The 12,240-nt window shown below is 43.8% G+C and overlaps 1 protein-coding gene across 3 annotated transcripts in view; it reads left to right on the top strand.

Moving 5' to 3' along the window:
- Positions 1-230: 230 nt before the first annotated feature.
- Positions 231-12,240, top strand: part of CCSER1 (coiled-coil serine rich protein 1) — a 722,557-nt gene continuing 710,547 nt past the window's right edge. For all 3 annotated transcript variants that reach the window (XM_037379375.1, XM_037379393.1, XM_037379385.1), the window contains exon 1: positions 231-461. The gene's annotated coding sequence lies outside the window, so the exon portion shown is untranslated. The remainder of the gene's footprint in view (positions 462-12,240) is intronic.

The following is a 12,240-nucleotide window of genomic DNA, read 5'->3' on the forward strand; positions in this document are numbered from 1 at the left end:
CCGGCAGGTGGCAGCGCGGCGGGGGGGGCACGCACGGGCGCGGGCACGGAGAGACGCGGGGGCGCGCAGCATTACACACCCGCGCGCACGGGCCGCCCCGCATTACGCCGCGGGCACCCGCGCCCCGCACCGGCACACGCGCGGAAGCGCCGCCCCGGCCCGCCCCCGCCCGCCGCCGCCCGCCCCACACGCCGCCCGCCGCGCACACACACACGCACACGCAGGCACACACGCCCGCCCGGCCGCAGCATGCCCGCCTGCTGCCCGCCCGCCTGACTGCCCGCCCGCCGGCCTGGGGCGCAGCCGCTCCGGACGGATCTGTCACCCCGCGCCGGGGACACGCAGGAACCCAGCCACCCAGCCAGCCAGCGGGGCGGGGGCGGCGCCGCAGGGGGCCAGGCGGGACCCCAGCCCCCGCCGGCGGACGGCGAGCGCCCCGGGCGCTGGCGGAGCCCGGCCAGGTAACGCGTCCCCTCCGGGCGGTGCCGCCGGGCTGAGCTGGCCGGCGCGGCGTGAGGGGCAGCCGGCCCAGGCCGCGGGGCGTGCGGAGCCCGGGGCGGCATGCGGGCGGGCAGGGGTGCCGGCGGTGGAGGCCGCCTCGCCTCCCAGGTGCCGAGGTGACGCGGGCGGGTGTCGCCCCGGGGCGCGGGCGGCCCCCCCAGCCTGGCCTCGCCTTCCCTCCGGCGGGGCGGCGGCTGCCGGCTGCCCTGCGCCGACCCGCGGCGGCGGCGGAGGGTCGGGGCTGCCGGTGCCGCAGCTCCGCGCTGATCCCCGGCAGCCGCGCTCCGGTAGCGGCGGGGATTAGCGAGGGCGGCCGGGCAGCGGGTGGCGGGGGGGGGGGGGGACGACACACACGACACCGGCGCTGGCGCCTTTGTGGCGGGGCGGGCACGGGCTCGGCGCCCGCAGGTGTCACCCGGGGCAGGGGCAGCGCCCCGGGGGCCGCGGTGCAGGAGGGGGCGGCCCGGGGGCGCTGCGGGGCCGGCGGGCGCGGCCTGGGGCGCAGCAGGGGGAGCCTGTGCCGCGGCGGCTGCACCTCGGGCGGGGAGCCTGCTCCGGCCTCGCTGCCGCAGGTGAAGGGGAGAAAGATCAGGTGCTGCTTTTTTTTTTTTTTTTTTTCTCCTTGCCTTTTTTTTTTTTTTCCTTGTTTATTTTTGGCGTGTCCGCCCCGCGCTGATGAAGCATCCTGCAGCGAAGCTGTGGGGATGACACGGAGGAGCGGCTCGGGAGATGTGGGTGGGCAGGGCCGGGGCACTGGCGGCCGTGGGTGGCCTTTGCCGTGGGTTGGGTTTGGAGCCGGAGGCTGGAAGATGCTGCCTGTGTTTTCCAGCATCGCACGGTATGCTTCAAAAGTGGAGCAGATGGTGATGGTAGTGCTTATTACGGAAAAGGTTTGTGAAAATCCTGTATTTCCTCTAGATAGTTTTCATGTTGCTTCTCCTGGCTGAAAGAGGCTGGCTTTCACTCTTGGCAAGGAAAAGAATGTTGCTGAGAGTTGTCTTGCAAAGGAACTGGGTGGTTCTGCTTTTCCACAGGGACGGGACACCCCCACCCCCCCTCAGCTTCGTGTTTGTCTCGTCTTTGAAATCGACAGCAGTAAATGTCTTGGCATAGAGAGAAACGTCGGTTCGCTTTATTTTTTATTGCACACCTTTATAGTTGTATGTAACTAGAGGGGAGACTCAGAATCTCCTCTTATCCTTTTCTACGCCAGATGTGTTTTTCTATCTGGTATATATTGCACTTGAAGTGTTAAACTCTCAGGGGGTGCGGAGGTGGGGATGTGAGGCAAGGTCTACTAGTTACTTCAAACAATTCTCTTTGCTCATACTTAAGAAGGAGAGAAAGGAGCATGTTGTAAAAGCAGCCGAGGAATATATAAAAGTGAAATATTAATGAACTGGAAAAGCTCAGATAGCAAAGACATTGCGCCTAATCATTCAGGAGGGTTCTTGTCCTCTTTACAACTCCTTGTTGTATGTGTGTCTGTAGTACAAATGCAGTTGGTGTGAAGGACAGCAATGTTTGTATTTATCTAGCTAGAAATAGTACATACAATTTTCTTGCGTTGATCATCTCTGCACCAGTTTGCTTTAGCCATGAATTTTGAGGCTGTTGCAGGACAGGGAATTATTGCAGAAACGGTAAAAAATATTTCAAGAATTTTTTCTTAGAAATGGAAATGGGAAGGGCTGTCTCAGACCTGGAATAACCCAGAGGAATGACTAGCCTTAGAAAGTCGTCTTGGAAACATGATGATGACAACTCTTTTTACCCTGATGTTACTATTAATCTCTAGCATACCAAATGGAGAGCAACGTCCCCTAAATAGGCAGCACTGTCTCAGGAGAAGGTAATGCATGTCTGTCCAGGATCTGCCTAAAGTGCATCATACAAACAAGGATACATTCTGCAAATTGTGGTTCCTTTAACCCTTGGAGTCCAGCGTGCAATGGTCCCTGTCATCTGAAGAACTTCCCCAGTTCAGCTTGTGGGTATACTAAGTGCAGCAGCTTTCGGCAGCAGTTTGGCGAGGGAATTTAAAGTGGGGAAGTTGTCTGTCAGCCAGCCCACAGGGTGAAGTCCTGTAGCCCTGGCTGTAGTTCCTGGCAGGACTTTTTGGAATAGCTGGCGCACACTGGCTCAGGCAAGGCCTGCCTTCTGGAGACCTTGGTGCAGGCCTGAGTAGGGCGATAGACATGGGGAGCTGTACCAGAAGGAGGACCTGGAACAGCACATAGGGTATGTACCATGCCTGGGTTACAGCAGACAGTGTTTAGTATTTCAGTCTGTTAGTCACAGGAGATGCTGAAAAAGCATCTTGTATCCTCAGCTATAAGCATGTGGTTGTATGAGAGCATGATCTCGCATGCTGCGTAAGCTGTGTGTGGTTGAATTTCTCCTTCTTGATTCAAGCCGAATGCCTCACATAAGCCTTTGTAGTTAGTAGCTGGACGTTGAACAACTTAAAATAAATTTGGCAATGTTTTCGTTTGCTAGATAGACTGTTCCATAAATTGCAAGAGAGAGGTAGTGATGTTGCTTCATCTGGACAAATTCCCACTCCTTCATGGAGGTTTGTGGAAGATACCGTGGCTTTGTTGGATTAGACCATCTGGAATATTTGGAAGGTCAGAATTGCGTAAGGTCAATGTATAGGGTTTAGGTGCTGTTGCATATTGCGCAGATACCAGTCACTGAGAAATATATTTTGTCAAAATAAACTTAATGGTGGATTTTGAAAAGCATAACAAATCTGCACATTCTGGGTACATGACATTTTCCTAGAGTTTAAGTTCCTGGATTTTCACTGTACTTCTGGAGGTGTCCTAATATAAGGAGCGTGTTCATTTACTAGGTGTTACAGACCTTTGAGGCAAAGTAAAAAGTGAAAGCTGCACAGTTGTTTTTCTGAGGTTAGTACAAGCAAAGCATGAGATGAAATAGCATTTGTGTGTCGGTGAAAGTATTAATGGAGAAGAAACCTTATAGACACTTCAAGTCAAATTAATAAGCAGTGCAGTTTATTTTTGGAATAACTACCAGCTTGTTAGGGAGAAGAACTGAACTATATCCTCTATCTTGCAGAAGTTACTGCTTGTTATAAGATTCAGTGCCTCAGGTCTTCCCCTTGCAAGTAGTTGTGCTGCATTTCGAGAGGCTCATCACAGGAGGGGGAAACAAAAGGAAATGTATTCATAAATAATGGCGCAGAGAGGCTGAGTTTGTTTCCTGAGAAATGACTATGCAGCTTCATCAGGTTTTTCTCTCATTATTGCATTTATTTGGCAGCTTTCTGCAATGACAGTAAACTGGTTTATCTTGATAAAGTAAATATGCTTTTTATTAGATCTTAGTTATTGAATGTGCTGGCTGTGTGAGGTGGCATGTAAAATACAGAACTTGGAAGCACTTAAAATGTGAAGTGTGATTTGTACCGGTAACATTTCATGTATATTTCTATGCTTCAGCAAAGGCCTATAACTTTTGAGATTATGGAAGATGCAGCTATATATTTTACATGCAATTGTATTAAACCTCTGTAGCTGTTTGGCAGTTAAACATGTGGTTACTTACTGCTTTTCAACTTGGTCTCACTGCAGTTACACGGACAGTGTAGATACTGTGTAGATGATATGAACTCACACACTCTGTGACTGAAGACTGTAGTATCATTTGTAGTATCATTTCTCCACTGTATGGCAACAAAATGTTAATGTTTCCTACAAAGTCTACTGCTTCCACCTGAAATATGATCTGTGTTGTACAGAATAGTTTTAAAATGAAATAAAATAGCGTAAGGGACAAGAAACCACGGGCAAGAAATAAGTTAAAGCAAAAAAGTCCTGGGTATGGAAGAAGCCACAAGATTTTAAAATGTGCACTACAGTCTGTGTGCTTTTTGTAATTCTGTGCACACACAAAAAAAGACCCCCAATACACTACTGAGGTGTGTTATAAAAGCTGAGCGATGATATTTTTCTATCCAAGTGTTGTAAGTTGAGTATAGCTGGTGCTATTTTTTTGCCCTGATTATTACTGTGAAAGCCTCTGTGAGTATTGAGGTGTGAATGTGTAATTATTTTTTTCCTGGATTGAAGCAGTGCTTGCATTGAAGTCACACCGTTGATTTGTGGTAGAGAAAAGACAGTTAAACTGGAATATGCATCTCAAGTCCCAGAGTCTTATCTTAATGACCTAACTGTGTTAGTACAGCTTTTTTTGATAATTTGGCATAGATACGGAAACTTCCTACAGAGCCAGTTGCACGATTTGGGTGTAAAGTTATGCAGCATTTTCTCCCTTAAGACTAATTACTAGCGGATTATTCAGTCTAAGAGAAGAAGTTTTTCCTGGACTTTATTTTTGTTGTTAAGTTTGAAATAAAGTAGTTCAGCACTCCTAGAATGTAACGACACTTTTACATTATTTAAGGAAATACCACTTAATTTTTTATAATGCTCTAGTGTATCAGGAATTTGAGATCCAGCTCAGTCAGTAATGCTTCTGAGGGTCACAGCTGTTTTCCAGTGTGAGGAACTGGTTCTGACAGACTGACAGGAAGCTTTAAAATATACTCTTTGCCGATATGCTTTGGTAATGCAAATCATTGCTTCTGAAAATATATTGGTTAGTTCCTAGAGCGTTTGCAGCTCTGGCTTTCATCTTTGTTTTTTGCATCTCTTACTCTTGTTTTTGGGCCTCTTTCCTGCTCCTTCTTTGATGTGCTATCGTGATGTGATCTCTTCCCATGTTTTAATGTAAAAATGGCAGCTCTCAAGTAAGTTATTGATTTTGTATAGCACATCGAGATTGGGATTTGGGTGAGAGCACAGAAATATTCAACAGGTTCCTTACCTGCATATTGCTTGTGACACAGTCTAAACCTCGTCATTTGAAGCAGAACCTGTGAAGCAATGACATCTGTGCAACTGCACCTTCCAGTGATGTTAACCCGTCATTGTTAGCCATGCCAGCAAAGTCTCAGACCCTGAGAGAGATGGTGTTGCCTCCAGCGGGTGTGTGGTAGGAGGGGTGTGCAGTGTGCTAAGGTGGTAACGACAGCTTCGGCCACCTCTGGCAGTAAGCAAATACGGCAGCATTTGGTACTTCGTATTTTGTTCTCTGTACTAGATAGCAGTTCCAAATTCTGCGGTGTCTTCTAGCTATATTTAGTGTAGTGCCAGTCTTGGGGGGTGTATTTCTGAAGTGTTCTGGATCATATGTTTGTTTATTGATTTATTTAGTGTGTTTTACTATATGGCTGGTGAGGAGAGAGGAGAAGAGCAAAGCTTTGATCAATTCTCGGAGAAGTTTTGGCCATTTAAGCAAGTGGCAGAACTGCTATGAATTTGAATAGGAACCTTGGTGACTGTATTAACAGATTTTATAACTTTAAAATACGCAGGCTGAATTCTTGATGACCAACTGAACATGTAGTGCAAGTCCAGTGGAAATAGCATAATGGTCCTACCAAAAATCAGACTGCCTTTCATTTTTATTGTCACCATACTTTAGTCTGTTCAAGAAAAATAATATTTATTCTGCTGTTAAAACAGAAGCTTTAAATAAGAACCTAATCTATGTATCGGAAGGATGAAAGTGCTAACAAGCTGATTTCATCTGCAATATTCAGAAATATCAATAAACTGCCTTGGTAAGCAGATTCTTCCAATCATAAGTTAGTTTTTTTCTCTAGATATTGCTGAAGGGAGGTGACTGGCAGAAAATGGCATTAGGCTAAATGATATGGCTTTCTCCTTGTTTGTTTAGAGTGATGCTGCAAGTCAGTGTACGTTCTTTAAGATTCACAGACCTCTCAGATACCTTGAGAGCGGATCATGCCTTCAGCTGTGAGTGCAAGGTATCACTTGTGCTGTTTTGCTTAACCCCAGCCAGCAACCAAACACCACACAGCCGCTTGCTCCCACCCCAGTGGGATGGGGGAGAGGATTGAAAGAGTAAAAGTGAGAAAACTTGTGGGTTGAGAAAAAGGCAGTTTAATAGGTAAAGCAAAAGCTGAGTGCACAAGCAAAGTGAAACAAGGCATTCATTCACCACTCCCCATGGGCAGGCAGGTGTTCGGCCATCCCCAGGAAGGCAGGGCTCCGTCACGTGTAATGGTGACTCAGGAAGACAAATGCTGTAACACCGAACGTCCTCCCCATCCTTCTTCCCCCAGCTTATATACTCGGTGTGACATTCTGTGGTATGGAATATCCCTTTGGCCAGTTCGGGCCAGGTGCCCTGGCTGTGTCCCCTCCCAGTTTCTGAGGAACTGAAAAGCCCTTGACTGGGTCTGACCCTCACCCAGCAACAACCAAACCCACCCGTGTGCTGTCAGCAGTGTTCTCACACCGAACCCAAACCACAGCACTGCACCAGCTACCGAGGAGAAAATTAGCCCTATCCCAGCTGAAACCAGCACAGGTGCTTAAAATTACAAAGTAGCTATAGACAGTAAATATCTATACATATTAAATTTTTAATATTTTTGATACTTTAAACAATTATTATTTGGGACACACCGTGTCTCTAAGAAATGGCATTTACAAATTGATACCATGCAACACAAATGTTAGTTTCGGTGGGCATGTAGAAATGCAAAAGCTGCAGTAATATCACTTGTTGCATGACTACTTGGCTGTTTGAGGAAAAAAAATATATAGTATATGAAGGCGAGCCTGTATGTCTTCCAGAGGCAGTCTGTGGAGGCATTCTAATTATTCCACCTGTGTTCCTTCTGGTAGAGGTTAATGAGCTGCCAAGGATCCTGCGGTGGGAGAGCCATGTAGGTATCTTCTGTTGTCTTTTGGCTTTGCTGTTTCCCCAACATGAAAGTAGATGCGCTATAAGGAGCGTGACAGCAGGTTCTGCCCTCAATGTGAGCAGCAAAATAATGTGGGTTTTTTCTGTGTGAATTCTCTACTGTTTTGTAGCTATAGTTAGTGTGGTGATTATACTGTGGGTAGAAGATGCAGGCATCCTAATTTGTTAATGTTTTGAACCCATTTTTTTAATGTAGCAGCTATAAGCTGTGTGAGAAATGTTGACCCCGTAAGCCAGTGGCAAAACTGATACTGACTTTAATGAAGCCTTGAGTATACCCTGAAATAATAATTTAGTGTCTGTTACTTTGCTTTGTACAGCATTTATTTTTGTCAAGGACTAATTTTCAAAAGTTACTGAGCATGCACTGTTTTGATGGGTTTTTTCTATCATTAAATTCTTATTACTGCTAAAAATTAGGTTATCAGCATTTTTCTTACACTGAATTGGGAGTCCAGAAGACTAGGAGTAGGAATTTTACAGTGGTCAAGACACTGCAAATAGAACTGGTAGGAATAAATTCACTATGTCTGAAAATAAAGTGTTCTCTGCCTATAGGCACCTATTCTGAACTACTATTAGGTGGGAAACAAGGCATTTCAAGTTTTTATGAAGTCCAGCTGGAGCGGAGGTTAAAAAGACCAGGGATGTTAAAATGATTGCCTGGATTTTAAACTTTCAGAAGTTGATGAATAATGGGAAAGTATAAGGAAGAATATAAGGTTTGGAAAAACTGTTTCAAAATAAAATTCAGAAGAAAGTTGCAGAAAACACGCATATGGAGTGGATGAGGAGGAAGTGAAAGGAATATAGAGAAATCAGTTTGTCAGCTGTTAAGTTGACACCGCAAATGGATTCTTTTTATCTGCTAATCTTTATTTTATAGCTAAACTCTGGGGCATCTGCTCAGATGGGGAAGAAAAAGACGCAGAGGAGGGGTGGTGGGAAATGAAAGAGAAGTCAGCTGTTATGTTCTCCCAGCTCTGTGCCTTTGTTCTGCTCTACCACAAAAAGGCTGTTAGAAGAAATTCAGGGATTAGTCACATTAGGCATGAGGTAATCTCTATCCTCTCTAAGCCTTCCTCTTAACACCCTGATCTTGGTCAAATATGGTTTTGGTGGCTGACTGTCTGTGGCAGGGTCTCAGCAAATTTCACACCAGTTTGTAGTACTTGCTCATTGCTGTTAATAAGGGAGTAACATGCGATTGTCTGTTAATGATAGGGTTTGTTGTAGGTTGAACTTTTAACAGGCCGAAATCAGAACCAGAAGCTAAAAGGCTGTTTTAGACTGTCACATCTGCAGCTGTGCTACACTTGTGTGTATTTTTAATGTACAGAAAAGTTAGTTTGAACTTTTTTCGTTTAGTGCTTGACACGAGCTGAGAGCATGCAGGCGCCTTATGTGGCATAGCTAAAGGCCTAATAACTTGATTATGCATCTGCATCTTTGTGAAGAGATGCATATAATTTATACCTGTAACGGTTTCAAATCAAGAGTGTTAGCAGATGAAGAGAACTAGGGCATTACTGAGACTTGAATGAAGTTTTTAGCTAACCCATTCTGTGAGTTGCTTACAGGGAGAAGTAATATTCCCTAGACATTGTAGGGATTAATTTTCTGGGGTAAATACTGCATACATACATACATATGTATACATATATATATATATAAAAATAAAACAAATATTTTTGTGAAAGTCAGAATGGGAGCTGTGGTGCTTTCAGTGGAAGTTTACACTCTATTCTAGATGTGGAATAGTGAATCGTTCAGAAAAAATATATTCTTTCATTTACTTGTCTAGTACAGTAAAATCCAAACATAAATTCATAGACCTAAAAATCTGTTCTGAGATCTCTAAATGCTTAATAACCGGGGAGAGAAAATAACAAAACAAAAAAACCCCACTCATCCTGGTTTTATGGAGTTTAATATGTTGTAGGCAAGCTGTTTCTGAAAGCTGTATAGTAGCAATACACACAGTATTTGTAGCCTTAGTTTAAGAGGGCCTTAGGCTGATACTATTCATGGAAGAAGGTAAGCAAGAAGTTACCATTGGAAAAGGGTGTGAGATTTTTAGAGCTTCTGTTTTCTCATGCTTTTATTTGAAATTGATTGAGATTCTACAGTTGTAGCTATTTTATTGTGATTCTTTATGCTTTGAAAATAGTTAAGGGAAAAATATGTATAAAAGGAAGCTATCTTTTCTCGCATCAGTGATTCTTTTTTCCTTATAGTTTGCAATTGCCCAGGACAATGCATGTGACTTCCAAAATGCTGAAGATGAACACCAGAGAAATCGTAAAACACTTACACAGCACTTTATGCAGCATTTTCTAAATATAGGCTATGTCCTTGTCATAAAGAGTTTGTATAGTTAAAATAAAACAAGACTTGGCTTGACATGGAACAGCTTGAGAGAGGCATGAGAACTATTGGTGAGGAACTGTAAGGAACTGAACAACTGTTTCAAGATAAGGATAAAGATACAGGAGTTTGAACTCCTTTTGTTGCTCAGGTTTTTATTACTAGTTTTTAGGAACCACTGCTTATTTCTAATTTAGACAGTAAAAGCAGCAACTATATGAAATCTATGGAGGTTTTTTTGAGTAATAAATAATGAAGGAATTAAAAGCGGTTTGCAAATGTATGCCTGTGGGTCTAGATCCTCAGCTAGTGTTATAGTATTGCTTCCTTCAGTGGAGCCAAGTGCACCTATTGCTTGTAGCTCCTGTTTGGCTTTGTATTTGTTAGGCTGAACAGCGACTGCCCACGGCTGAATGAAGGAAGGATGGAGTAGGCAGGCAATGCAATAGCTTATGAACTACAGTGCCTTTGCACCTCTCGCTTGTTACATGGTTGGTTCTCCTCTGTTCCTCTTGAAACTGGTTTTCTGTCCTGGAAGTTAAACATGAAGCTTGCAAACCTTTGGTAAATTGTGTTGTTCGGAGGATAGATGAAAGCACAGTATGGTGACAATAGCTTATCCTGATTTCCTATGGGAACGATATTTGCTATCCTAATGTCCTGGTATATTGTTTGTATATTAATCCGCACCAGATACTTTTGAACTTGTTCATTGCTTTCAGCAATATTTGACAAAAGAATGGAAGTCTTAAAATTTAATTAAAGAATTAATAAGTTTTGAGAAATTGGAGGGTGCGGAGAGAGGGAGAGAGAGACTCATGTAAGTTCTGAAGCTGAGAGAAAAGCTGTCTGGTGAGCTCATTCTATGATTAGCATCAAAGAGTCAGCCTGGCAGAGGCATCTTGTGTGTGTCCTGTCTGCTGGGAGCTTCTTAAGACATTAAAATGAGCTAACCACAATGTGCAAATCTGTAGGTAACTAGACCTTGTTAGATCTGGTGCTTATAATGGTATGTGAGAAAAAAAACCGAGTGGTTTCCTTCAGTTTTTGAATTTTTTTTCTTTTGTTTTTGGTTATTGTGGGTTTTTTTTTTGTTTGCTTGGTTTTGGTTTTTTTTTTGGTGGTCTTCCTCCCTCCCCCTGGGTTATTTTTATATCACCTCTTCCAAAAGCGTAGGATGGAGCACTCATTCAGGGCATTGGATTGACACCTGCCTGATGGGAACTGATTTAAGTCCACATGCTGTATCCATTTACACCAACTGAGGTTTTGGCTTTCTGTTTTTAATACTTATTTACCTGAAGTCATCAAGGAAGCATGTTGCAGGTGTGCAGTTTGTATTAAACTCGGCTTTTGACTGAAAAGGTAACAGGTATTGTGTTTCAATTAGTCTGTTTTCACTGACATCCAGCAAAACTATGGGTAGAAGCAAAGAAGGCCAGTCGACTTTTTTGTTGTGTAGTGTCAGAAAAGGATGGGGAAAGCCCAAACAAATCCTGTTGTCAAGAAGATCCAGATTAATTGGTTTTGCTTTGAACTAATGCATCTAAGTGCTTGGAAGAACAGAAGCCGTGCCGACATAATCAACTCTGTATTGGGCTGGACATGGTGTAAGTGATGGAAGGAAGGATCCCAGTTACAGATACCCAGCTGAAGATGGGGAAAATAGTAAACTGTGCTCTGTTGCCATTCAACATCTCCCTGATACCTCTGGTTTAAGGAGGTGTGTTAAAAGAAGTAGGAGAAAACTTTGGATAGAGGCATCTCTTTTTCTGTGCAATAGCAAAACTCTTACCAATTAGTAGAGAATAAGAAATACAAATATTTGTATTCAAATAGTGTGCATTCCTACCGAAGTGTTTTAGGTGGTTTGTTGCTCTAGTAGAAAATGAGCTTAGAAATAAAGCAAGGGAGTCTTTGTGTCAGGAGAAGCTTAACAGGCACATGGAAGGGGAAGTTTCAGTACTCCAGTCTTTATGCTAAGATTTAGAAAGCATATTATGTTTCTGAACTGTAGCTGATCACAATTTATAGTGGAGAACATACAGAATAAATATTAGAGTGAGTGGGGAAAAAAATGATCTGGTGTGAGTGTTTGGCACAGTAATAACAGCAAAAACCTCCTTGTGTGTGTTTATTTTAGAAAACAGTTTGGGCAGGGCACTATAGTGATTATTCAAGAGCATGTTTATGTATAAAATGAATTTGGTTTGCTGTGTCAGACAGATGTGCATTGCTGTGTTCCTGTAATGAAAAACATCTTACTGACCTTGTGTGCAGAAAATGCACCTGTTAATTGGAATTAAAATTTCAGCTAGAACTGGTAGGCTGGGTGCAACAGAATGACTCAAGGGTGAAGTATTCTTTTTAAAGCTGGGATTCTTGCGTTGGCACTGTGGTAGTTTTGCCTTTGTTCATGTTAGTTGTGCTTCAGTCTGTGCTGATTGCACTTCAGTTGTGCTCTGGTTACTGTATATGTGTATTATTAGAAAGACCTTTTGTAATTTATCAATTATGAATGAATGTTATTCAGGAAAGTAGTTT

The sequence above is a fragment of the Falco rusticolus genome, chromosome 1 (genome assembly GCF_015220075.1).
Source record: "Falco rusticolus isolate bFalRus1 chromosome 1, bFalRus1.pri, whole genome shotgun sequence".
Taxonomy (NCBI): domain Eukaryota; kingdom Metazoa; phylum Chordata; class Aves; order Falconiformes; family Falconidae; genus Falco; species Falco rusticolus.